The sequence below is a fragment of the Bicyclus anynana genome, chromosome 26 (genome assembly GCF_947172395.1).
Source record: "Bicyclus anynana chromosome 26, ilBicAnyn1.1, whole genome shotgun sequence".
Lineage (NCBI taxonomy): Eukaryota > Metazoa > Arthropoda > Insecta > Lepidoptera > Nymphalidae > Bicyclus > Bicyclus anynana.
Window position 1 is genome coordinate 8,522,190 of NC_069108.1, and position 26,783 is coordinate 8,548,972.

The following is a 26,783-nucleotide window of genomic DNA, read 5'->3' on the forward strand; positions in this document are numbered from 1 at the left end:
CATAGGAGTAGAAGTTAGCAAAAAAAACCCTAGTGTGCAAAAAAATAACGCAACATTCAAAGAAATAACCAAAAAAAAAATTTTAATTTAAAAAAATATGTCCATAAAACCTCCTTTATGAAAGTCGGCTAATAAAAAAAAATACATAGGTACTCTATATTCATTATGCATTGTACCTACATTGAAACTGTCTAAAACGTAGTCATCAAAGCATGATCAATAAAAAAAAATATTCACATAAAAAAAACACAAAGTAATAAAAGGCATTGTTTTCAGTTTTCACCGCGTCGGCCTCGGCGGCGCGACGTTGCCGCTCCGTGCGCTCGCGCCATACTTTTTACTGTTGCCCCGCACATAGAGAGCTCATTACGATACTCACACACACAACGCGATATTGTTATAGCGTAGCAGAGATCCCCAAACGTTTGTCTCGTAGACCACTCATCACACTCATGTCAATACTATTTTGTCTATTGTAAGTTTTAAGGCTTGATACTAACAGCGTGGTGGGTGTATTCTCTACATCCCCTCTCCTAAAAGAAGGCATGGCCCTGTAGTGGGCCGTTTAAATAAACTTCTTCATAGGGAATAACAAAATAAAAAAAACAATAGGGATGAATGTTTTTTATACAGTTTTTCAAAATGTGTATGCTAATAGTAAAGCAATTTTGTAGATGTAACAGGGTATCTGCGATTATTACTTTCAGAGGCACAGAGATTTAAAGGGTCATATTTTGCAGCGCTGCCAAAGGTCGCACTAAAACGCTCCACACTAAATAGCACGAATTAATGACGTCATCGATGCGTTAAATACGTTTTTATGGGTTTTTCATTTAATGAATAATGTCCCATTGAATGTTAGGAAGCTTTTGTGTGAATATTTTATAATTTTGAAATTTTATAATCGTATTTATTTTATAAACATCAATTCTAGTTTTTATGTATTTTTAGTTTATATTTTAATACCCGAATGAATGTCTCATAAAATATATTCAACTCTAGTAGTCATTGCCCTTCCGGGCCTAGGAAGATTTTCAACTGAATATTTCTTAGAAGAAAAACTTAGCAATAAGCTCCTCGTAGTCGGGATTCGAACCCACTACCCCTTGATTCGACATCACTAGACCAAAGTGGTCAATATTCACGAAACCCAAATTTTTTTTCCACCGCTTGGTTATCATAATGACCAGGATATCATAATTCAATAGTGGTAAATATTGCACTTTGGGCACCACAGTGCCAGTGAGAGATGCACATAAGCTGGTACATAATGTAGCTACGGCGGTCCGTAGGTACGTAACTACGTATGTAGGTGAGCTACGCGGCACACAAATCAAACACGAGCGCGTCTATAAATAGACTGGCAGATGTGTGTGTGTCCGTGAAATTTACTCGACACAAATGTTTTCATAATTTTTACTTATTAATTTTTTTTTTATTTTAATTATTATTATTTAGTAGCGTCTATTAGTTAAATCAGTAGATGTGTGTCCGTTTAGATCTACTTAAGTTTCTTGATATTTCTTAGCAGTTATATCCTTTCTTTGATGTAGCCCTGGTACCTGGCATCTGAGTACATTCACGTATGCATGATTTTTGTTTTTTATGAATGAACGCAAGATGTCTTTTAACATCACGACGTCGTCTAATCATAGACACAGAAACAGATGCCCGTAAAAATATTTTACAATAACCAAAACCTTCCAGAAAACTGATCAAAAGTTTCAAATTACGAAATTACTTGAAAAAATCTCAATTGATTAAAAATACAAGATCCCATTCTGGTATGTGTAAATAAAAAAAAATAATAAAAATTATACAGTGAAAGGGGCTGTAACAACACAGACAAGCGTAACGTCACTAGTGACGTGCGCGACGCGATAAAAAAAATAATCGATATCGCAGACTCGTCAGCGAATCACGTGGAGGCGGTATTTTCGGCGCGCGCGGTATCATCCCATTCACGATCTCCAACACTGTGCTTTTCGAATGGTGTAGAAAACCAGTTAATATTTAAAAAAAAAAACCAATCATAACTACCAAGTAAATGAGAGACCAGTTTCTAACTATCGGATAGTTTATTCACATGTTTGAAGTTTGACACTTGACATAAAGTTAGAAAGTGACAAAACTAACTTCTTTTACTGTCTGCATTATTTTATCGGAATGAGGTAAAATCTACTACAAATCATCGAATTTAATTATCTATCAAATAAGCAATAAAGTTACTCTTATTATAAAGAAACCAATTTCTAAAACAATGATATTGTTTTTATTACTGACACGTTATTGTTTTATACCATTAAAAACAAAACAAAATTCATTTATTTAAGTGAAAGTGGTTTGCAAGCACTTTTAAAAGTTAAGACTATTAGTAAAGACCACTGATTAGGAAGGCAAGTTTTACTGAGAAGACCTGGCTTACTCATTAAATACTCATGTGTATACGCAAACACAAGTCCACTCTCTATTCCAACACTCGTAAAAAACAAGAAAATTAACATGAAACTGTAAAAGTAGAGTAGCAGAAAAAAAAATTCGTCTGTCTCTCCTCATTTATCTACGAAACGACAAAGTGAATTTACTAGCGGAATGCATAGTACTAAATAAACTTTCAAACGTTCCCATTAAAAAATCTACACAAGCAAAAACAAGCACTTTCTATTTTTAAGATTCGAACAATATAATTATTTTCTAAACGTATTCGCTATATAAAAGGACAACACTTTTAAATTTTGCCAGTTCAGAAATCATCACTAAACTGACAATTATTAAAAAAAAAAAACAACACGCACACAAGCGTTGCAATTCAAAAGTACTTGTTGCTGATGTTCGAATTTCGAAACGCTACAACGCGCTACAAAAACCGCGGAAGTGACATTGTTGTGCAAACAAGGACAATCTTATCGCACAGATAAAATAAAACAGATAAACGTATAGGAAGAGTACATTTCCGATCGTGGGTAGGTTTGCGAAAAAAAAAAATATATAGAAATGAATAGTCTTGTGTTGTCGCGCCGTCACTCAGCGAATGTATGTCACGCCGGGTGTCAATGACTTGCGCACGTAAACAGCGTAACACACGTGCGGGAAAACTCCGGACCGCGCCGCGGAAAGCGTCTCGCCGGGTTATGCTGAACTTTTTATGGTCAATCGGCAACTATGTGCTATTTCGTGTGGGGAAATTATTTTTACACATTCTGTATGAAACGTCTTCATCTTAAGCTAACTTTCAATGCTGAAGTTTCTTAGGGTGATATTTTTTGTCTCTATATTGAACATTAGATACCAATCATAATGACCGGGATTTTCGATCGAAAGCGCTCTACGAGTTGCGACCTGTGTAATATAATCAATTTCCGAATTCAAAATACTCAATTGATACCATTTAATCACAATAAACGTCTTTTTGTGTCATTTTTAGTATACCTATAATTTCGACAACCATACTCTTATCAGCAGAATATTCTTTATTTTCATGAAAAACATGAAAATCATTCCCATTTAACTCCTCCTCCTCTAACTAGGCAAAAATAATTACTACACTTATTAGTTATAATACTCGTAATGTTTTAGTTGTTGTAAGTAATTGTAAATAAACCTAATAAATAAATAAAAAGCTTGTGCTAGTAATGGTACGACAACAACCCAACGACCGAAAATCGATCCGAATACCCCTCACGACTCATATCCCACTCGTGACTATTGAACTATTGAGACTATCACTATCAGCGCCCAAATTGCCAAACATAAAAATTCGCGTCAATTAATTAAAAAAAAAACCAATCGCCGTCACAAAAAGTTACAGAATAACGCGACAATAATAAACCACACACGCAAAAAAAAAACATCACAATTCACAATACGCGAACACGACGTCCGTGCGACCGCGGCGGCGGTGCAACGCGGAATGCGTAGATAACCGAACCGCGTAATCGATTCCAAATTCGAAAAATTCACAGCGCTAACTGTATACAATCTAAATTATTTTCACTCTATACACTGTACTCTATTATCTATGAATGAAATATGAAAGATTCAATCACTATTGTTATTATTTCGCTGTATATGTACTAGGATAGCATAGCATGGCAAGTGAAAACAATTTATATACAATAATCGATGCTAGAGTACCGAATGCAGCGGAGTTGGCCGCGCCACGTAAACTACACCTATGTAATCGAGTACATAGCAAAGTGTGCCGCTGCCGCTGTGATGGACGTGACGAGCTGTCACGCGCTCGGCGGCCGTCGGGCGGCGTCGGGCGGCGTCGGAACCAGGGTTGTCAACAATTTTTTACGAAAATATAGCACTTTTTATAACTAAACTAAATTAAAAAATATAGTACGTTACAGAAAATATAGTATTTCACAGAATTAAGTCAGCCATTGACAGTCAATTATTCTTACGTTTCTGCAGCGCAAACGGCAGCGAAGACGTTCATGCACGCAGTGACCAATACACGATCGAGAATAATTGATCGTCAATGGCGTGCATTAATTAGTAAAAAATAGACGAACATAATATATTTGTTGCCTATCGGTTTTTATAAAAACTTAATTTATTAACACTTAATAAGAGTATCTCAGTCTGTAATTTTTAAGGTTAAATTCACTTTATATTTGGGGTTTAAAAGGCCTTTTGTAGGGACTTCCAAACATCACGATACTGAGCCGCCTGCATCCAGCGAATGTCTGCGACTCGCTTGATGTCGTCAATCCACGTGGTGGAGGGTCGACCAACACTGCGCTTACTAGTGCGGGGTCGCCATTCCAGCACTTTGGGACCCCAACGTCCATCGGCTGTTTGAACTGTGTGCCCCGCGCCCGCCCATTGCCACTTCGCAACTCGTTGAGCTATGTCGGTGACTTTGGTTCTTCTGCGGATCTCCTCATTTCTGATTCGATCACGCAGAGATACTCTTAACATAGCTCGTTTTCCATCGCCCGCTGTGTGACTCTGAGCCTTCTTACGAGGTCCATAGTTAGAGACCAAGTCTCGGAAGTGTGGTCATCACTGGCAACACGCACTGTTCGAAGACTTTTGTCTTCAGGCACTGAGGCTTGTGTGTGAATATGGAATACGGAATGTCAATAGAGTATACATGATCGCAAAAAATATCAAGTCGTTCCTAATAATTTGAAATTTTCCTGAAGGGTTGAAACGGGTTGAAAATTAAAAATCATAAATCAACCATATTCAAGAAAGTCTGTCATTTTTAAGGTTAAATTCACGTTATAATGATGTCTATCTCGCAGACGAAGTCGCTTGTCTCTGTTAGTATTAAGATAAATATTGGATTATAACAGGGTTGGCAACGCTATATCGGCTCCACGGCTAGTGACCGACTTTCCACCGTTAAGAAACAAATAGATCGATATGACATTCGATACTCGACACATCTGTGTGATGTAGGTGTCTGTGTGACACGTCGTTATCAACCCATATTCGGCTCACTGCTAAGCTCGAGTCTCCTCTCAGAATGAGAGGGGTTAGGCCAATAGTTCACCACGCTGGCCCAATGCAGATTGGCAGATTTCACACACGCAGAGAATTAAGATAATTCTCTGGTATGCAGGTTTCCTCACGATGAGACACGTGATATTTAATTTCTTAAAATGCACACAACTGAAAAGTTGGAGGTGCATGCCCCGGACCGGATTCGAACCCACACACTCCGGAATCGGAGGCAGAGGTCATATCCATTGGGCTATCACGGCTCTTATGTGTGTGACACGAATCAAGTCGAATTCCTAATTTTTCAAAGGAGTTGGAAATTATAAATCAGTCATTTCACTAGAAATACTGTAATTTTAAACAAAAATTCACGGAGATTGGTACATTGATTACGATATAAAGTGGTTAAAAAGGGGATGAAGGCTTACAACGACTTACTCGAGGACGAAGTCGCGTATTTTCTTTAAGTATTATTAAGTATTAGTATACATATTAGATTATAGCAGGGTTGGCAACGCTAGGTCGGCTCCATAGTGACCGACTTTCCACCGTTTAGAAACAAATACATCGACATGACACTCGATACATCTGTGTGACGCGGGAGTCTTTGTGACACGAATCAAGTCGAATTCAGTTTTTCATAGGGTTGAAAGGACTTGGATAAATTAGCCATTTTTAAGATAAATTCACGGCGAATGGTACATTGATTATCATTATAATGGGGTTGAAAAGGGGATGAAAGACGTTACATTACTTTTTTAAAATTTAAACTATCGTGAGTGTTATTCATATTAATTGATTATGAAACACGGCTAAAACTCACGTGATATTACGTCGGAATATGCCCGACTAGTTTCGAACCCATACGGGGCCCTTAGTCATGAGCTGGTTCTTGCAACGCGGCACGACCCAAACCGTTTTAGCCCTGTTTCATAATCAATTAATACGATACATTACATTGATTTTCTCGCAGACGAAGTCGCTTGCATCTGTTAGTATTAAGATAGATATTGGATTATAGTAGAGATGGCAACGCTAGTGACTGACTTTCCATCGTTAAGAAGCAAATAGATCGATATGACACTCGATACTACCACATCTGTGTGACGCGCTTGTCTGTGTAACAGCCGATTCTTTTGTGCAATCTTTGCGTCGAAGAAAAAAAATTAAACCGGTTTCTGAAATTTTGAAGTTTCCCTGAACAGTTGAAAGCGGTTGAAAATTACAAATCCCGTTAGAATACGGAGATAAAATATATGTGACACTTACAAATAACGTAGCTTTCTAGTGGTAGATGAGTCCATGCAAGAGGCAATTCAGCAGTGGACGTCCAATCAGCTGTTTTTTTTTCTTTTTATTTTTTATTCTTTACAAGTTAGCCCTTGACTACAATCTCACCTGATGGTAAGTGATGATGCAATCTAAGATGGAATCGGGCTAACTTGTTAGGAGGAGGATGAAATCCACACCCCTTTCGGTTTCTACACGACATCGTGCCGGAACGCTAAATCGCTTGGCGGTACGTCTTTGCCGGTAGGGTGGTAACTGGCCACGGCCGAAGCCTCCCACCAGCCAGACTTGGACCAATTAAGAAAATCTCAATCTGCCCAGCTGGGGATCGAACCCAGGTCCTCCGTTTTGTAAATCCACCGCGCATACCACTGCGCCACGGAGGCCGTCAAAAATTGTCAAAAATTGTTGATGATGAAAAGTGGTTTATGCCGGCGGTTATAGCCCAGTGGATACAAACTCTGTGTTAGATTCGGAGGCTGTAGGTTGGAATCCGGTCCGGAGCATGCATATACTTATTATTATATATTCAACGGGCTTCAACTTAATTTGTAATATAAAGTTTTGATGACATGGTGAAGCTTCGCTTTGCCTACCTTACTCCTACCCCTGCCGTACCCCTACTCTACCCCTATATTCATTTGTTACAAAAAATGAGATAAATGAAGAACCGCTCGACCGATTTTGTGTAAACTTCACATAAACCATCTACTAAATAGTCCGAATAAAGTCTAAACATTTGTATACAACGTGTCCCAAAATTCAACGATAAGCGGGCGCCAAAAGATTGACCTGCTCATGAGCACTTAAGGAAAAATAATAAAAAAAATATACCTAAATTTTTTTTTTAGTTACAAAATAAATTTTAAAATTCTTTGAAAATTTACACCTTGTATGATATTTTGAACTACCGCAGCTACAATTTCTTAAATATGCTTAAGATTTTTTTTGTATCGGAACCTAAGTAGTACTACTATTCACCACAACTCTTAAAAACACCACAATGCCCGCAGTTTTTACACAAAAAAAAATCAAAATATTTTTTTTCCCTCAAATTTTTAAAGATTTTTACTTTCAGTCTACTTTGACTCATGGTCTTGCAAAAAAAAGTATGAACACCGCTATGGCAAGTTATTTTCAAAGTTGACGCAACTAATCAAGATTTCAAAATAGTATAATACCCTAGGATAACTAGTCACAAAAAAAAATATGCGTACCATTTGTAAACAAGAACCAAATTTCTTAATTGTTCTTGTTGTTAGTAATAAATTTTACTATGTTCCAAAAATGTGTTTGTTATTTTAATTACACAACATTAAAGTAAATGTTCGAATTGTTTTCCACCGGCATTAATACAGGCACGACATCGCCTTAAAAACGACCGTTTTATTTTTCGCGCATATCTTCTAGCATTGATATGTGCCGCAGCCTGAGTGATTTTTTGCCGAAGCTCGTCCAATGTCGTAATCGGTTTTGCGTAGATCCTGTCTTTGAGACAACCCCAATAAAAGAAATCCAGGGGGTTTAGGTCGGGTGATCGGGGTGGCCATAGGATAGGACCAAGTCGCCCGATCCAACGCCCCGGATACTCGTGGTCTAGGTATTGTCTCACAGGACGAGCGTAGTGAGCTGGGCAACCATCATTTTGATACCACATATTTTGAAGGTCGCTTAGGGGGACGTCTTCTAGTAATTCTTGCAAATCATTTTGTAAAAAGTTCAAATAACTGTCCCCATCTAAGTTTCCTTGTAATTCAAAAGGCCCAATCACTTTTCCATTTAAAATGCCCGTCCATAAGTTGACCTTAAATTGATATTGGGATTTGTCTTCTCTCATCAGGTGCGGATTCTCATTGCTCCAGCTGTGTAGGTTGTGAAGATTTAAATAGCCATCTTTCTTGCAGGTTGTTTCATCCGACCATAGTACTTTATCCAAGAACTGAGGATCTTCCCGATGCTTTTGAAGCATCACTCGGCAAAATGCGATCCGCAGTGGATAGTCCCGTGATAGTAACGTTTGTACACGTCTGTAATGATATGGGTGTAGCCGATGACGTTTTAGTATTCGATGTGCTGAACTTTTTGGGATTCCCGTAGCTGCTTCTATGGCACGCACTGAGGTAGTTGAATCAATGTTTATTTCATTGAGAACTTCTTCATCGCATTCCGATCTAGGTCTTCCAGCGTTTCTTCTAGCTGACGGCAAACGACCCTCCGAAAACGCTTGATGCACATTCATAAATACCCGATAATCTGGATATCTTTGAGCGTTTGGGTACCTTTCTCGATACAATCTGCTAGCAGCGTTAGCATTGCACCGACATTCTCCATAAATGAGATGCATGTTAGCGTATTCCATCGGCGTGTATGGTTGCGGCATGATAACGCTAAACAGTCCAAAATACACCAAAAGTCCAATTCACAAAACACAGGCACAGTCCAAAATAATGCCAGGTCAGTTCAGTTTGCAGATCACTTAAGTCCAGTCCAAAATGCAAAGCCAAAAGTCGTTAGTACGAGAGCCACGTCAATTGAATACGGAAAGTTGCGCAGTAAACAAAGGAGCAGAGCGTACTGACTTGCTGGGAACAGGATTTTCTTTACCTGCATCATTGTCATTCAACAAAGAACATCTGTCTATCCCTCTCTAACGTATACTTATCGCTATCTTTCTCTCTCTCTCTCTCTCTTATTTTTAAATGTTATCGTTCGTTCCATTAAAATTCTAGGAAATTGCAACGTATGACTCACATCATTTTGTGCATAAAGTAAAAGTGATTTCTAGGAGCAAAAACATTTTAGAAATTTAGTTCTTGTTTACAAATGGTACGCATATTTTTTTTTTGCGACTAGTTATCCTAGGGTATTATACTATTTTGAAATCTTGATTAGTTGCGTCAACTTTGAAAATAACTTGCCATAGCGGTGTTCATACTTTTTTTTGCAAGACCATGAGTCAAAGTAGACTGAAAGTAAAAATCTTTAAAAATTTGAGGGAAAAAAAATATTTTGATATTTTTTTGTGTAAAAACTGCGGGCATTGTGGTGTTTTTAAGAGTTGTGGTGAATAGTAGTACTACTTAGGTTCCGATACAAAAAAAATCTTAAGCATATTTAAGAAATTGTAGCTGCGGTAGTTCAAAATATCATACAAGGTGTAAATTTTCAAAGAATTTTAAAATTTATTTTGTAACTAAAAAAAAAATTTAGGTATATTTTTTTTATTATTTTTCCTTAAGTGCTCATGAGCAGGTCAATCTTTTGGCGCCCGCTTATCGTTGAATTTTGGGACACGTTGTATATAGATTTGATGTCTGTTGTTATCCATGTTACGCAAATAAAAGAATTATCTATAGTAATATTATAAAGTTGAAGAGTTTGTTTGTTTGAACGCGCTAATCTCAGGAACTACTGGTTCGATTTCAAAAATTCTTTCAGTGTTAGAGGAAGGCTATAGGCTATATATTATCCCCGTATTCCTACGGGAACTGGTACCACGCGGACGAAACTGCGCGGCGTCAGTTGGTCAATAATAAAAAGCTTGTTGTTAAATAAAATTATTATTGTACATTTAGTGCCTACCCTTGTGCCTTATGCATGCCAGATTATAATTATAGTAGGGCGATGAAATCCTATACTGATTCTCGCGAACGAAGTCGCGGGCGTCCGCTAGTGTATTATATAGATCTAATAATGATAATGATTACATTATGTCATGATGACTACTATCAGCTACCGGGTGCAATCGCCGGTCAATCATTGACGGTGTAAAAAAACCGGATTTTGAAATCGTTTGAATTTTTAACCGACTTCAAAAAGGAGGAGGTTCTCAATTCGGTCGGTATTTTTTTTTTTTTTTTTTTATGTATGTACACCGATTACTCAAAGACGCCTGGACCGATTTCAAAAATTCTTTTTTTGTTTGAAACGGTATAGCCCCCATTTGGTCCCATTGCCATCATGTCAAGATCTGATGGTGGAATCCTGGAGAAATTGAGGGGAACTTTCGAAAATTATATGGGTGTCTAGTGTGTTCATATACTTTTCCATTTAGTACTTTTAAGCACTACAATTTCATGAAGGTTTAAAGTCGATCTGATGATGGAGCCATAAAACAGACGAGGGAACTCCTCGGCGATTCACAGCAGTTACCTTGTGTTTGGGCTTGATTAATTTGTATTAATGAGAACTTTCCACATAGATAGGTTGTGACTGTCATTTAGGGGTTTGGTGATGAAGACCAAGGACAATTAAGGGAACTCCTTAACAGTTTACAGTAACTACCTTGTGTTTGGCCTTGATTAATTCGTATTGCTGAGAACTTTCTACCTATATGAGTTGTGTCTGTTATTAGGGGTCTGATGATGAAGACCAAGGTCAATTAAGGGAACTCCTTAACGGTTTACGGTAGCTACCTTGTGCTTGGGCTTGATTAATTTGTATTGCTGAGAATTTTGTACCAAGATGGGTTGTGACTGTCATTAGGGGTCTGATGTATTCGTTTGAGATGAAATTTTACACTAAAAATGGAAAATTATTTATTTATTTATTTATTTTAATTCTTTATTGCACACAAATAAGATACAAAAAAAAAGAGAACAGAAAAAAAAAAAAAAAATAGAAAAGTAAGATGCGCAAAGGCGGTCTTATCGCTAAAAGCGATCTCCTCCAGACAACCTTAAATAAAATATTTAAAGAAAGGAAAGCGGATAGTGCAATTTAACATACCTATAATAATTAAACTATTAAAAATAATATACTAAATTAAACTACATATACAATTACATACTAAATATACATAAATAATATATATATATATATGAGTACACCTAAATACATAATAAATATATAAATACACCTACATACATAATTATACATAATAAATAAACATAACTACTTAAATAATAATTATTATAGTATAGTAGATAAGTAGTATTTTTTAACACGATCTTTGAAGATGCTTAGAGACGCGGACTGTCTTATGTCACTCGGTAGCTCATTCCACAGGCTGACTGTTTTAACTGTAAATGATTTTTGATACTTCACTGAATGGCAGACTGTATATTGTAAACGGTTTTCATCCCTGGCCCGTAAACTACACTCAACATTTCTACCAACAAAGTTGAATCGTTCTTTCAAGTAAGGTGGCGTTCGAGGATTATATAAAACAGAATATAAGAGCGAAAGTGCGTGTAAGTTTCTACGGGATCGGATTGGCAGCCATTGTAATTGAGCACGATACTGAGACACGTGATCAAATTTACGTAGACCAAAGATGAACCGTATACACAAGTTTTGTAGCCTTTCCAATTTATTTAGCAAAGTCTCAGACAAGTCTAAATAGCAGACATCCGCGTAATCTAAAATTGGTAACAACAAAGTATTAACTAACAAAAGTTTAGTTTTAATTGGTAAAAAGTTTTTCCATCGTCTAAGACATCCGACAGCTGAAAAAATTTTGCGACTAACTTCTGTTACTTGCGGTACCCAAGACATGTTGTTATCTATAATTAAACCTAAATTTCTGACTGTACTGCTAAAAGGTATAGTTGCACCATCAATTGAGACTGGTGGTAACGTATCAAAGGATATAGAAGAAAAGAAATAAGAAGAACCTATAATAGCCACTTGAGACTTACTTGCATTCACTTGAACCCCAAATGACCGACACCAAGCGCTAACTTTATTTAACTCAGTATTCAGAACATTTATAGAATTATGTAGATCATCCATAGGGGCAGATAAATACACTTGTAAGTCATCAGCGTACAGATGATGAGACGATGATAAGACTGAAGTAACAGAATTTATGTAGACGGAAAATAGAAGAGGAGAAAGAATACCACCTTGAGGCACGCCAGAATTAAGAGTAATAAACGAAGATAGCCTATTATCTAAACGCACACATTGTTGACGATTATATAAATAAGTTTGAAACCAATTGACCACAAATGGAGACATACCACAAATTCTCAATAAAGTTAAAAGTAAATCAAAGTTTACGGTGTTAAATGCGTTGCTAAAATCTAAAAGTGCAATAATGGTAAGGAATTTTTTATCAATAGCTAAGCGAATATCATCGCAGACTTTAACTAAGGCTGTTGTTGTGCTATGCCCAAAACGAAAACCTGATTGAACTGGGCTTAAAATATCATGTCTGATTAAATAAAGACTAAGTTGTTCATGTACAATACGCTCAAGAACTTTAGAAAGAAAAGGTAAGATAGAAATAGGACGATAATTAGAAGGAGTTAAAGGTTTATTGATTTTAGGAATAGGAACCACATAGGCTTTACACCATGAGCAGGGAAATGTAGCAGAAGATAGCGAGAAATTTAGTATATGACACAAAACTGGCAGAATACAGTCAAGCGAAGTAATTATCATTTTTCTACTAATGCCATCACTGCCAATTGCATCTGAGTTGATGGCAAAGATATGTTTTTTCACCTCCTCCGCAGTAGCAAGAGTGAACTCAAACTCAGGACCACCATGCGTAGGCAAAGACCTCAGGTGATTAAGCGTACCAAGTTTAGTCAGCACATCAAAAGGAATAGTAGTAGCAAAATGTTTGTTTATACTGTCCAAATCAGTGATACGCAAAACCTGAAGGCACTGCCGACCTATTCCAAGCGAAGCTAAAAACTGCCAAGTCTTACCGGAATTATTCTGGTCCACGGAAGAATGGATATATTCTCGCTGTGCATCACGACACACTCTGTTACATTGGTTTCGAAGTTTTTTATATTTTTCCAAATTGTTATCATTAGGGTGAAATTTATATTTACGTTTAGCAACATTACGTCTAAACATTAACAACTTAATATCAGAAGTAAGCCATGGGGCAGGTAGATGTTTAATTTTAATTGGTCTTATTGGAGCGTGAACGTCGAACAGATCGGTCAATAAAGAATTAAAAATGTTCAGTTTCTCGTCTACAGTTGAAGCATTAAGAATAGGGTCCCAATCGATGTTACCGAGATCCTCCATAAACTTGTCATTGTCAAAATTTCGAAAGCTACGTCGCATAACTATACTTGGCTTTACCTTAGGTGGACGTATTTTGAAAGACAGATAAATCAAATCGTGGTAAGAGAAAGCCTCAGCAGGGAGTTGTCCATGACTGGCAATAAGGTTGGAAGAAGAAACAATCATAAGGTCTAATTGGGAAGGAATACAGTTGGGAAAGAAATGAGTAGCGTGTGTAGGGAGAAAGGCTAGATTACAACTATTAACTATCGACATTAAGCGTTTAGAGCGATGATCATTTTTAATGAGACAAGTGTTAAAATCACCCATAATGATAGTATGATCAACAGTGGACGAATATAATTCCAGTAAATTTTCAAAGCTGCCGAAATAATTAATATGCAGAGAAGGACAGTAAAAAACACCAAGAAGAAGCTTTTTAGAACCAAACTGTACTTCAATAAATAAATGCTCAGATGATTCAGAGTATGCAGATGGAGATTTATCTAAAATACGAAATGGGATATGACTACGCAGATAAATACACACACCACCGCCACCCTTTCCCGTACGATCATTCCTAATTATTATTATAATGCAATACGTAAATCTTGGCTACGTCATGATTCATGGTCAGATTTGCGGCGTTGCCGCGGATCCCTGAAAAACGCTACATACAAAATGGCAAGATTTAGTGACGTCGTTGGCTCGCTAATCGTTAGATTTGTATGGGCGTTCAAACAAAATTACTAATATCTTTGTTATTTGTGCGTTTATGTTTATAGCTCATTTATTGAAAAATGTCACATTTAATGTAAGGAAGCTAAAACTGTATGAGTTTTCATCTAATTACGATGAAAAAAATTTAATAGATTTTGAAATTTTATAATCTCATTTATTTTGCAAATATCCAGAAAATCTTTGCTTTTTATGTATAAACTAGCGGACGCCCGCGACTTCGTCCGCGTAAATTTCGATGTCAATTTTACTACTACCCCTACCCTACCCTACCCTACCCCTACCCTACCACTACCCCCACCTTACCCCTACCCTACCCCTACCTTACCTTCACCCTACCCCCATCCTACCCCTACCCTTCCCGTACCCTATCCCTTTCCTACCCCTATCCCACCCGTACCCCTATCTCACGCCTATCCTACCCCTACCCTACCACTTCCCTATCCTACCCGTACCTCTACCCTACCACTACCCTACCTCTACCCCTACCCTACCACTACTCTAAACCCAGCCCTAATCCTACCCTACCACTACCCTAAACCCGGCCCTAAACCTACCCTACCCCTACCCTACCACTACCCTAAACCCGGCCCTAAACCTACCCTACCCCTACACTACCCCTACGCTTCCCTACCCGTACCCTACCCTACCCTGTAACTTCTCTATCTTACTCCTACCCTTAGCAAAATCGGTCCAGTCCTTCGAGAGTGGTGGTATGACCAAGAGAAATAGAAACTTCTATGCTAATAATATAAAGAGGTAAAGTTCGTGTGGTTGTAGGAGGTAATCTCTGGATCTACTGGATCGATTTGGAAAATTGTTTTACCAATAGAAAGCTACGTTATTTGCGAGTGTCATAGGCTATGTTTGATCCCCATATTCACACGAGAACGGGAACTACGTAAATGAAAGCGCCGGGCGTCATATAGCGGAATTTCTGCGTCTTTTAGAAATTTTGTATAAACTCCGAAACTATTTAAGTAATTAACATACTGTAAAGGGCAAATCTTATCTCCATAATATCCTTGTGATTATTAAATAATTTATTTTAATAAGGATTAAACTTTAGTTGTATAAATAATGACGTAAACCTAAGTATATAAAATTAATAATTTTTAAAACACAAAAGGTACTATATCTGCTAATATATAGAAGATAGATATATGGTGTCGCGCACTTTTTTGTAGAACTTTTAAAGATACATAAAGTCTCCATACATTAATTTCAATTTTACACAATAGTTAAGGCAGCGCATGCGAATAAGTCTGTTTAAGAGGATTTTCAGTCCGACCTGTATGACAAAAACTGTGATAACTCGGCTAATATATATGATACCAATATAAAATATAGCCTATAGCACTCCCCGATAATGTAGCATTCTACTGGTGAAAGAATTTTTAAAATCGGACCAGTAGTTCCGAAGATTACCCCATTTAAAAAATGTGACAAACTTACAAACTTACAAACTTTACCTCTTTATAATATTAGTATAGATATAGATTAGTTAACATTGACCTTATTTACCCGAATGTATCATAAAAATCAATATATTGAAACCTAGTCATCATCCCCATTATGGGAAAAAATCCCGAGCACCCTGTACAATGTCTGTGTTTTATGAAATTGGTCGAATTAAAAAAAAAGAAGTATTTAAGTTGAAAAACAATCCACTCGGCTCGCTCACCCGCGTCTCCGTACATCGCAGCTTCAGTCCGCTTTCACTAACTTTCTAAACGACGCGGACTTTTTTATCTTTTTTATTGTTGTTCTGTTGTTTTGCTGGTCTATTTCATTTTTTTTCAGCCCTTGACTGCGAAATCACTTGATGTTAAGTGACGATGCAATCAGATGCGGGCTTTTTTTTTTAATTCTTTACAAGTTGGCCCTTGACTACAATCTCACCTGATGGTAAGTGATGATGCAGTCTAAGATGGAAGCGGGCTAACTTGTTAGGAGGAGGATGAAAATCCACACCCCTCTCGGTTTCTACACGACATCGTATCGGAACGCTAAATCGACTGGCGGTACGTCTTTGCCGGTAGGGTGGTAGCCACGGTCGAAACTTCCCACAAGCCAGATCTGGACCAATTAAGAAAGGCTTAAAAAATAATAATAATTGATTGTTGTTGAAAGCAGCAATAGCTCAACGGTAAGAGCGGTCGGACTCATCACCGATGGGGTGATGGTTCGATCCCCGCCCCGTTGGTCTATTGTCAAACCCACTCCTAGTACAGTCTTTGTCGACTAGTTGGAGGGGATTGGGAGTATAGGTCATATTTAAAAGATATGGCAAATAATCTTTAAAAAAAAAAAATTGTATGGGAGGGGGGGACAAAAAGAGGAATTTGCCATAATTGGTCAGTAGATTCGGAGAAAATTGATTGACAGACAGACATTCGAGAGATCTTACAAGGGTGCCGTTTTTATATTTATCTTTATCAATCCATATTCGGCTCACTGCTGAGCTCGAGTCTCCTCTCTGAATGAGAGGGGTAAGGCCAATAGTCTACCACGCTGGCCCAATGCGGATTGGCAGACTTCATACACGCAGAGAATTAAGAAAATTCTCTGGTGTGCAGGTTTTCCTTATTGAAAGGATAATTTTCCGTCACCGTTTGAGACATGTGATAGGTATTTAATTTCTTAAAATTAAATACCTATCACATACCTATCACAAAACAACTGAAAAGTTGAAGGTGCATGCCCCGGACCGGATTTGAACCTACGCCCTCCATAATCGAAGACAGAGGTCATATCCACTGGGCTATCAAGATATATTGAAAAAAAAAAAAAATTGCTTCCCAGTAAAAAAAAAAAATCTAAATTCGAAATAAATCCAAACGACGAACGGTGATCATCTCTATCGAGAGGGAGTGAGCGAGAGGTTGTTAATTCAATTCATTAGCGCGAGCGAGACGGCGCAACCGGCGTTGGAGCGAGACAGCGCTACGGCAGCGCGGTCATGTAAGACAAGGACGGTCGCAGTCTGTTGACGTAGTAGTAGATGAGATAAGGAGCTATCAGCAGTTTCGGGCGCATTCACACACGGTCAAGTGCTGGAAATGTTTATATGGATTCCTTTTTTTTTCGTTTTGCTCGACTGAAGAAAGAGGGTAATTGTTTTCGAGCATATAAAGTGGATTTATTCTTTGTTTCGCTCGAAAACTTTTGTCGGTTCATAAATTATTAAATTCGTGAAACTGCGAAATGACATATTGACATAAACATAGGGTAGGTTTACATATTATTATATATTGCTTTCCGGATTTACCATCGTCATCACTTTTACGACATCCAGTTTTTATTATTAATATCAATTTAATGTTTTGCTTTTTATGTTATAAGAAGTTTTATTATTCTCTATTCTAATGCTTGTCTTAAAGATTACTCTGCAGAATCAATTCTTTTTTACAATATTTGGTAGCTCCGTAATTATTTTATACGTTAAAACTATATACAAAAGCATAATTAGCGCGATCAATACATATTTTAAGCCTTTTAGGAACAAAATCATACGAGTTTGTGAAAACTGCTTTAAAATCTAATGAGTACTATACGAGTCAGTAAATAAACAAACAGATTTGGGCAGATATCACAAGGGCCGATTTACTGCATAGGCGAATGGAAACTTCGTTAAGTAATTACTTTGTGATAACTTATATTGCACAGTTAATTGGATATAGGACTCAGCAACAAAACGGTGTTAGATTTACATATTTATTCTAATATTATAAATCGGAAGGTATGGGGATGCCTATGTTATTGACTGATAATGTAGCTTTCCATTAGTAAAATAATTTTTAAAATCGGTCCGATGGTTTTGTAGCCTATTCGCTATAAAGTACTAACAAACAAATAAAAAAAAAAAACTTTCGTCTATAATAATTAAGTACGGTGCGGTGCGGTTTCTCGTGCGTAGTTTCAGATCTCGTGAGAATACAAAGATAAAATATAGCTTCACAAATAACGTGTTTCTAGTGGTAGAAACATTTTCAAAATCAGTTTAGTAGATTCAGAGATTACACCCTACATACTACGAACATTACATTTTTATATAAAATTATTGTAGAACTATTATTTTGTGGAGGGAGAAATGTGCAAGGAAACCTTTTTCATTTATTTTATTCAATTAATTATTTAATGTTTACTCTTAAAAAAATCCTACTTGCTTTCAAGTAGCAAGATAACACAACAAAAGTGCAAACGAGGCATGACTCACGCACACACGTGCTACGTGTAACCCACACCAGCACAATAGCGAAATACATTGATATGGTGTTAACTAAAAATTTGTATAATTAGTGATGTTAATAAACATTTATTATTTATTTAATAAATAACAATTAATAATTAATTAACCTTTCTAAAATTAAATTATAAAGATGTATGAATCATATTTTCGTTTGTTATGTAGTTTGTTACGAATAAACTCCGAAATTATTGGACCAATTTTTCATATTATTTTATTATACGAATTACATTAGGCTATATTTTATTCTGGCAACAACATTTTACTCCCGTATTCCCACTGAAATAGGAAGTACGCGGGTGAAACTGTGAGGTCTGCTATAGTTATTAATAATTAAGCTTTTATTATTAATAATAATCCACTGGGCTATATGATCTCTGTCTACGATTCGGAGGGCGTTAGTTCGATAGTTATTAATAACTAGCTGTCGCCGCGCGGTTTCACCCGCGTGGTTCCTGTAGGCGTAGGAATACGGGGATAATATATAGCCTTCCTTGATAAATGGGCTATCTAACACTGAAAGAATTTTTCAAATCGGAAGAGTAGTTCCTGAGATTAGGGCGTTCAATCAAACAAACAAACTCTTCAGCTTTATAATATTAGTATAGATTAAGCTTTTATTATTAATAATAATCCACTGGGCTTTATGATATCTGCCTACAATTCGGAGGGCGTAAGTTCGAATCCGTTACGGGGCATGCACCTCCAATTTTTCTTGATTCTCTACGTGTGTGAAGAAATCTGCCAATCCGCATTTCGTCAGCGTGGACTAGGGCCTAATCCCTCTCATTCTGAGAGGAGACTCGTGCTTAATAGTTCCACCCGCGTAGTTCTCGTTCCCATGAGAACAGTTCCCAGGGATACAATTTAGCCTATGACACTCACAAATGACGATCCAGTGATTACCCCCCTACAACACCACAGCAACCTCTTTATAATTTTAGAATATTGATTTATTAAACAATTACTCTTATAAACGGATTGCATTCAATGTATGTATGTATGTATGACCGTAAATTATCAAAAACTACTGATCCCAGATTTAATGTCTTGAGATTTAGACTAAAGCCAAATTCAATGTACTATGTTTATCAACAAACAAATTAAGAAAAGAGGGTATAAATATCACTAGTCATTTCACACCTAATAATAAATGAACTTGTGCCTAAATTAATGAAAATAAATTTAATTTTATTAATCAAATTTAATTTAGCTTAGAACAATTAGATATAGTGAATGTCATGTACATAATGTTATATAATAAAATAAAATACATAATTAATGACATGTATTTTCTACCTTAATTTCTATTTTGAGTGTGGATTAACATTGCACATCAATTTGCCTAACTTCAAGGCATCACATGTATGAAAAAAATATGTAAAAAAAAATTAAAAAAAATATATAATTTTTCCTCCATTTTGTGAAAAGTATTTTAATAATAATAATTAATTAAAAAAACATTTTTTTTTATAATATTTAGTGTGAGAACTCATATAGAACCTTCTCACCGTTGAGTCAGTCAAGCGTGTTGAACTCTCACACACACGCGTCCGCCGCATGTGTGCGAGACAATACACTACACTAGTGCAGTGCCGCTAGATACTGCGATGATTTGATTTGACATTATTTATGGAACGCGTCAGAACTGGAGATATAGGCGGTTGCTGCACTTGACCCGACTGCGTATTTTCTGACGAAGGAGTGTGCCAAAAACTGTGTCCTTTATACAGGACTAGCGGACGCCCGTGACTTCGTCCGCGTGAAATTTAGTTTTTCACAAATCCCTCGAGAACCATGGATTTTTACGGGATGAAAAGTAGTCTATGTGTTAATTCAAAGTAAAATCTATTTCCATTTCAAATTTCAGCCAAATCAGTTCAGTAGTTGCGACGTTAAGGAGTAACAAACATCGATACAAACTTTCGCGTTTATAATATTATAATATTAGCGGACGCCCGCGACTCTGTTCGCGTGAAATTCTGTTTTAAACAACATCGTGAGGAAACCTGCATACCAGAGAATTTTCTTAATTCTCTGCGTGTGTGAAGTCCGCATTGGGCCAGCGTGGTGGACTATTGGCCCAACCCCTCTCATACTGAGAGGAGATTCGAGCTCAACTGTGAGCCGAATATGGGTTGATAACGAAGAAAGTGATAAAACTTGAGTCAGTCATAAGACATAAATTAAAATGGAACTTCAGATATTTCTGAATTTTATATTTTATTTATTATTCTACAAAATACATATTTAAATTAAGCCTAACCATGATGCAACATTTAACGTTGACGTACCGTTAGTTTTAGTGTGCTCTGGTTATTATTAGTTATACAATATTGAAAAAAATAACAAACAGAAATAGAAAAAAAAATATTTAAATATAGTAAATGTCCATCAAAATATTTAGGTTGACATAATTTTGAAAATCAAGTAATTTAAAAAGAAAAACAAAATATTTAGGAAATTAAAGAGTTCTCACGTAATTAAAAAAAATCAAAATACACAGCGATAAAGTCAGTCTTTAGCAAGTAATTATAAGTTTTCATCAGCAATAGAAAACTCAGTTGGACTCTTCTCCCCGTAGCCGCAAGCAAGCGTGTTGAACTCACACACACAACGACACGCGAGTGTGCGTGAAGACAATAAAAAGATCCTAGTGTGCTCAAGCTAGATACGGTGTAGCGCGGGCGAGCAGTCTTGATTGTTTCGGGTAACAGGTAGGTGAACGTAGAATTGGGTTGATGATTACAATCGATATTTTATTCAATAATTAATTAAGTAAAATAACGATTAATTAAGTAAAGTTCACGCCACCTCTACAATATTTTTTCTTTACAAGTTAGCCCTTGACTACAATCTAACCTGATGGTAAGCGATGATGCAGTCTAACTTAGTAAAAGCGGGCTAACTTGTGGAGGAGGCTTAAAATACACACCCCTTTCGGTTTCTACACGACGTCGTACCGGAAAGCTTAATTGCTTGGCGGTACGTCTTTGCCTGTAGGGTGGTAACTAGCCACGGCTGAATCTTCCCCATCATCCAGACCTGGACCAATTAAGAAAATCTCAATCGGACCTAGCCGGGGATCGAACCCAGGAACTCCGTTTTGTAAATCCACTGCGCATACCACTGCGCCACGGAAGCCGTCAATACTAACGTTCTATAAGTGGTAATACAACAATTTTTGAACCAAAGCTTAGGGTAAAGGCACGTACAACCATTTATAAAAACAGCAAAATTAATGTCTGTTGTATTGATAAGAGCCCCTTAGATATTATTTTTATTTTTAAAGTGAATAATATAATTCAATATTCTGTAAATATTTCAAGCGTCTACCTGTTGCCGTTATCAATATCGATCACGTTTGTTGTGTGGGAACATCTGTTTCTTTTTGTTTTTTTTTACAAACTAATAATCTTTAAAATTGTCAACTGCGTACCTATCACGGTTCATGAGTGGCAAACGGAGGGACGACAGCGGTGTCTTAGTAATAGAGTCCTGTTAAACCTTTTGTATGTGACCTTAAAAAACAAGACTTATATATCGAGACACTCAGGACAGGATAATTTAAACCTGCTGCCGTATGCATGAGAGAAAGGGAAACCAGACGACGTAACGCGTTACGTTACGAAGCGGTTTACTTTCCCATAAGAAGTTATCACTCCAGAAACCTATTAAAAGAAGTTTTCAAGCAAGTATCAAATCAAGTCGATCGCGCTACACAACCCCACACTAAGAACATTCAGTACGCGCACTCACTAAAACAATTATCCGTGTACGTACAGTGTAGAGAACACCTTACGAAATTCCTAATTTTTTTCCTTTTTTTTTTAACTAACGTACAACAGAGTTACGGTATACTCCAAAATCACAACTGAAATAGTAATTTGAGACCACTTTGAGACGCGATTTTTGGAATGATTTTGAAAATCTTGCTATGTTAAAATTTTGTTCTTATTAACTACTAGCGGACGCCTGCGACTTTGTCCGCGTGGAAATCAATGTAATCTTTTAACCCCTATTTCATCACTTCAGGGGTTGAAAATTAAAAATTTTTGAATTACATTAAATTTCGTATTTTTTTCATGATTTATGGACAATTTTTTAGATTTGTTAATAACATGACCTGACGGTTCAAAAGTGCTTGTAAACTAAGCCTAATAGAAAATGAATTTTGACTTTGATGATGATGATGATGATGATGATGATGATGATGATGATGATGGTAGTGATGATGAAGGATGATATGAAGGATGATATTATGATCATGATGGATGATGCTGGATGCTCGTGATGATGATGATGATTATGATGGACGATGAAGGATGATGTCGATGATTATGATGGACGATGAAGGATGATGTCGATGATGGATGATGAAGGATGATGATGATGTTGATGGATGATGCTGGATGATCGTGACAATTACGATGGATGATGCTGGATGATCGTGATGATGATGAAGGATGATATGATCATGATGGATTATGATGTCGATGATCGATGATGAAGGATGATGATGTTTAGGGATGATGCTGGATGATCGTGATAATGACGATGGATGATGCTGGATGACCGTGATTATGATGATGATGATGATGATGATGGATGATGAAGGATGATGATGATGATGATGTATGATGCTGGATGACCGTGATGATGATAATGAAGGATGACGATGATGTATGATGCTGGATGACCGTGATGATGATAATGAAGGATGACGATGATGTATGATGCTGGATGACCGTGATGATGATAATGAAGGATGACGATGATGTATGATGCTGGATGATCGTGATGATGATGATGATGATTATAAAGTTCTTTATTTTTATTGTTTCAAGTCCTGCAATAGTGATAAGAATAACATAAATACCTATTATTGTTGTTATTGCAAATATTTCATTTATTTTCCTCGTTATATCAAGTTTACTATGTATTCGATTAATAATTACCTACACTAAATATATTTATTCATTTTATGTTTTACTCTGAATTCCAGGCGTTTCACCTGCATAGTTCCCATCTCTGTGGAAGTGCGGGGATAAAATATAGCCTATGAAACTCACAAATAACGTAGCTTTGCATTAGTAAAATAATTTTCAAAATCGGTTCCGGAGATTACACTCTACAACCTCACAACTACAAACAAACGTCTAGTGTGTAAACCTATAGTTGTTAAAGTCTTCGCACGGGAGACGTGCGACATCGAAACCAGTTTACCAAAATACCGTTGCTTAGCAACCATTCCCAGAATTATCTATTCTAATATTATAAAGAGGACTTTTTTTTTTAATTCTTTACAAGTTAGCCCTTGACTACATCTCACCTGATGGCAAGTGATGATGCAATCTATGATGGAAGCGGGCTAACTTAATAGGAGGAGGATGAAAATCCACACCCCTTTCGGATTCTACACGACATCGTACCGGAACATTAATTCACTTGGCGGTACGTTTGACGGTAAGGTGGTAACTAGCCACGACCAAAAACATCCCACCAGCCAGGCCTGGACTAATTCAGAAAACCTGAATCGACCAAATCGGAGAACGAACCCAAAACCTCTATCTTGTAAATCCACGCATATCCACGGAGGCCGTCAAAACAAACCAATGTTGCTGAGTGAAAATGTTGCTTTCAAATGGTAAAAAAAGTTTTAAATCGGTCGAGTAGTTTTAGAGTTAAATCCTAACAAACAAACCAATCAAATCTTTATAATAAAAGTTTAGATTAGTCTATGGTCGCATTTAACAATAAACTATAAGCAAAGAAACCGTCAGAAGGAGACAAGTGCACCATTGATTTTTCATTTACATTCCCAAATGAGACGGCGATACGCGTAATGAATGGGTGCGAGGGGGACGCGCAAATTATTATTAAACAGGGGTGCGTGCCGCGCCGCAGTCGACTCTCGTCAATGACTTGTTACACGAATTTTAAAAATGGAATGCGAATTTCTAAAATAATAATAATTTTCACTTGTAAGTTGGTAACATGACGCGTGTGTTCTATTTTTAAAATTTCCATAAACAAACAAATAATTAAAGAGTTTCGAACTTTTGTGTTCGTTTAAAAATAGAACAAGCTATTAGGTTTCCCTATGCTAGCCACAAACGGTCAATTACTCTCACGTTTCTGTAGCACCCACGACTATAATTGATCGTGTGTTGGTCACTGCGTACATGACTTGTATAGTATGCCGCGTGGGTACTGCCGTTTGCTTTTCAGAAACGTGAGAATAATTGACCGTCAATAGCGACCTTTAGGGTCTACCGTAAAGCCTAGCGTAGACTAACGGTGGAATTCATAGACGTTGTAGGGGCACCCCCAGGGGTTCATTCAACCGCTGAGTGTCGAATTTAACCTCTATTTGTTTGAGTATTTGCCACTCAGCGGGTGAATGAGCCCTTGGGGGTGCCTCTAGAACGTCTATGATTTCACTGTTCATACAGTGATAATAGCACAACTTAATAATGACTAAATAATGTAATAGCACACTTATTAATTCGAAAAGGAGTCGTCACCATATCACCTCGCCGCCGTATTCAGTTAAGAAGATGGTCCATTTCAGGTCCACTCTTGTACCCCGTATCATTAAAATTTAAAAAAATACAAGGATTATATTAAAATCTAAATAACTGAATACATCTAATTAAATAAAAAGAAATAAATAAAATTAAAACCCAAGTTTTTGAGTTATATCAAGATGACCCTTAAAGCAAATATGATATGACAATTGACAGGAAACGTCAAATCGACTACTGCATTAAACGTCATCAATCCGCTATTAACACCCATACTAGTGTTGCATTTCTTGGGAGAGAACGAATATTATTTCGAAAATGCGTAGATTTGTATAATCAAAAATAGTTAAAAAAACATTTTCTTTTATTTCCACCAGGGTACAATGACTGATCGTGGGCTTCATACAATTTTGGACCATCTCCTTTATTGGATACTAGCTGATGCCGCGCGGTTTTACCCGCGTGGTTCCCGTTCCCGTAGAAATACGGGGATAATATATAGCCTATAGCCTTCCTCGATAAATGGGCTATCTAACACTGAAATAATTTTTCAAAACTGACCAGTAGTTCCTGAGATTAGCGCGCTCAATCAAACAAACAAACTCTTCAGCTTTATGAACGAAATTACCAACTAGCTATAGTCAGTAATTCTCAACTCATATGATTTCGTATTCACTATTTATTTATTGCTAACTGATGAATATTAAAAGTGCGCTCATCACTCAACATTGATAACAGGCAATCTCATCTAAATAAATTATATTTATTGTTATTCGTCTGGCAGTTATACGAATTTCCACTATGATTTTTACAATCTGACAAAATTATAAATATTGCTTGCTATAAAATGACAGATCTTTGTGATTTTGACAGTTAATGTGGTGTTGCCACACAACGAGTTTATTAGTGTCATTTTTATCCTAAAGGAGGACCTCCTCCTTTTCGAAGTCGGTTAAAAATACGTCACTACCGTATTTTTGACGGCACGAATTTTTTTTTAATTTGATTACTTTCAGAACGCTTCGCACTCTCGTCTACAATGTCTATGGCGCGTTGTAAAGTTTCCGAACGCGAGAGTAATGTCAGCGGTTGATTAATCGGCGCCGGCACGTCCTTGACCGGTTGGTGAGGTCGCGCGATAACCCGTCGGTTTAAACTTAACCGGTGCCCATTCGGTGAATACTTGTGTTATTGTAAGTGTATCTAAAACGTGTTTATTTGTTACTCTTTTAGTGGGCATTGTTATATTTAACTTTATCATAATATCAGGATATAGGCCTTTTTTAGGGACTTCCAAACATCACGATACTGAGCCACCTGCATCCAGCGAATCCCGACTCGCTTGATGTCGTCAGTCCACCTGGTGAGGGACCGACACTGCGTTTACTAGTGCGGGGTCGCCATTCCAGCACTTTGGGACCCCAACGTCCAACGGCTCTTCGAACTATGTGCCCGCCCATTGCCACTTCAGCTTAGCAACTCGTTGAGCTATGTCGGTGAGTTTGGTTCTTCTGCGGATCTCCTCATTTCTGATTCGATCACGCAGAGATACT

At 37.1% G+C, this 26,783-nt stretch overlaps 2 protein-coding genes across 13 annotated transcripts in view; one reads left to right on the forward strand and one right to left on the reverse strand.

The window, feature by feature from the left end:
* Window positions 1-26,783, forward strand: part of LOC112052834 (zinc finger protein 84-like) — a 387,100-nt gene that overhangs the window by 327,390 nt on the left and 32,927 nt on the right. The gene's annotated exons all lie outside the window — the stretch shown is intronic.
* Window positions 1-26,783, reverse strand: part of LOC112053693 (LIM domain-binding protein 2) — a 66,909-nt gene that overhangs the window by 17,704 nt on the left and 22,422 nt on the right. Inside the window, exon 1 of one of the 4 annotated variants that reach the window (XM_052889930.1) lies at window positions 4,135-4,203. The exons of 2 other annotated variants lie outside the window; for them this stretch is intronic. The gene's annotated coding sequence lies outside the window, so the exon portion shown is untranslated. Of the gene's footprint in view, window positions 1-3,854; window positions 4,011-4,134; window positions 4,204-26,783 lie in introns of those variants that run through there. One more of the 4 variants, XM_024093185.2, reaches the window with a different exon arrangement.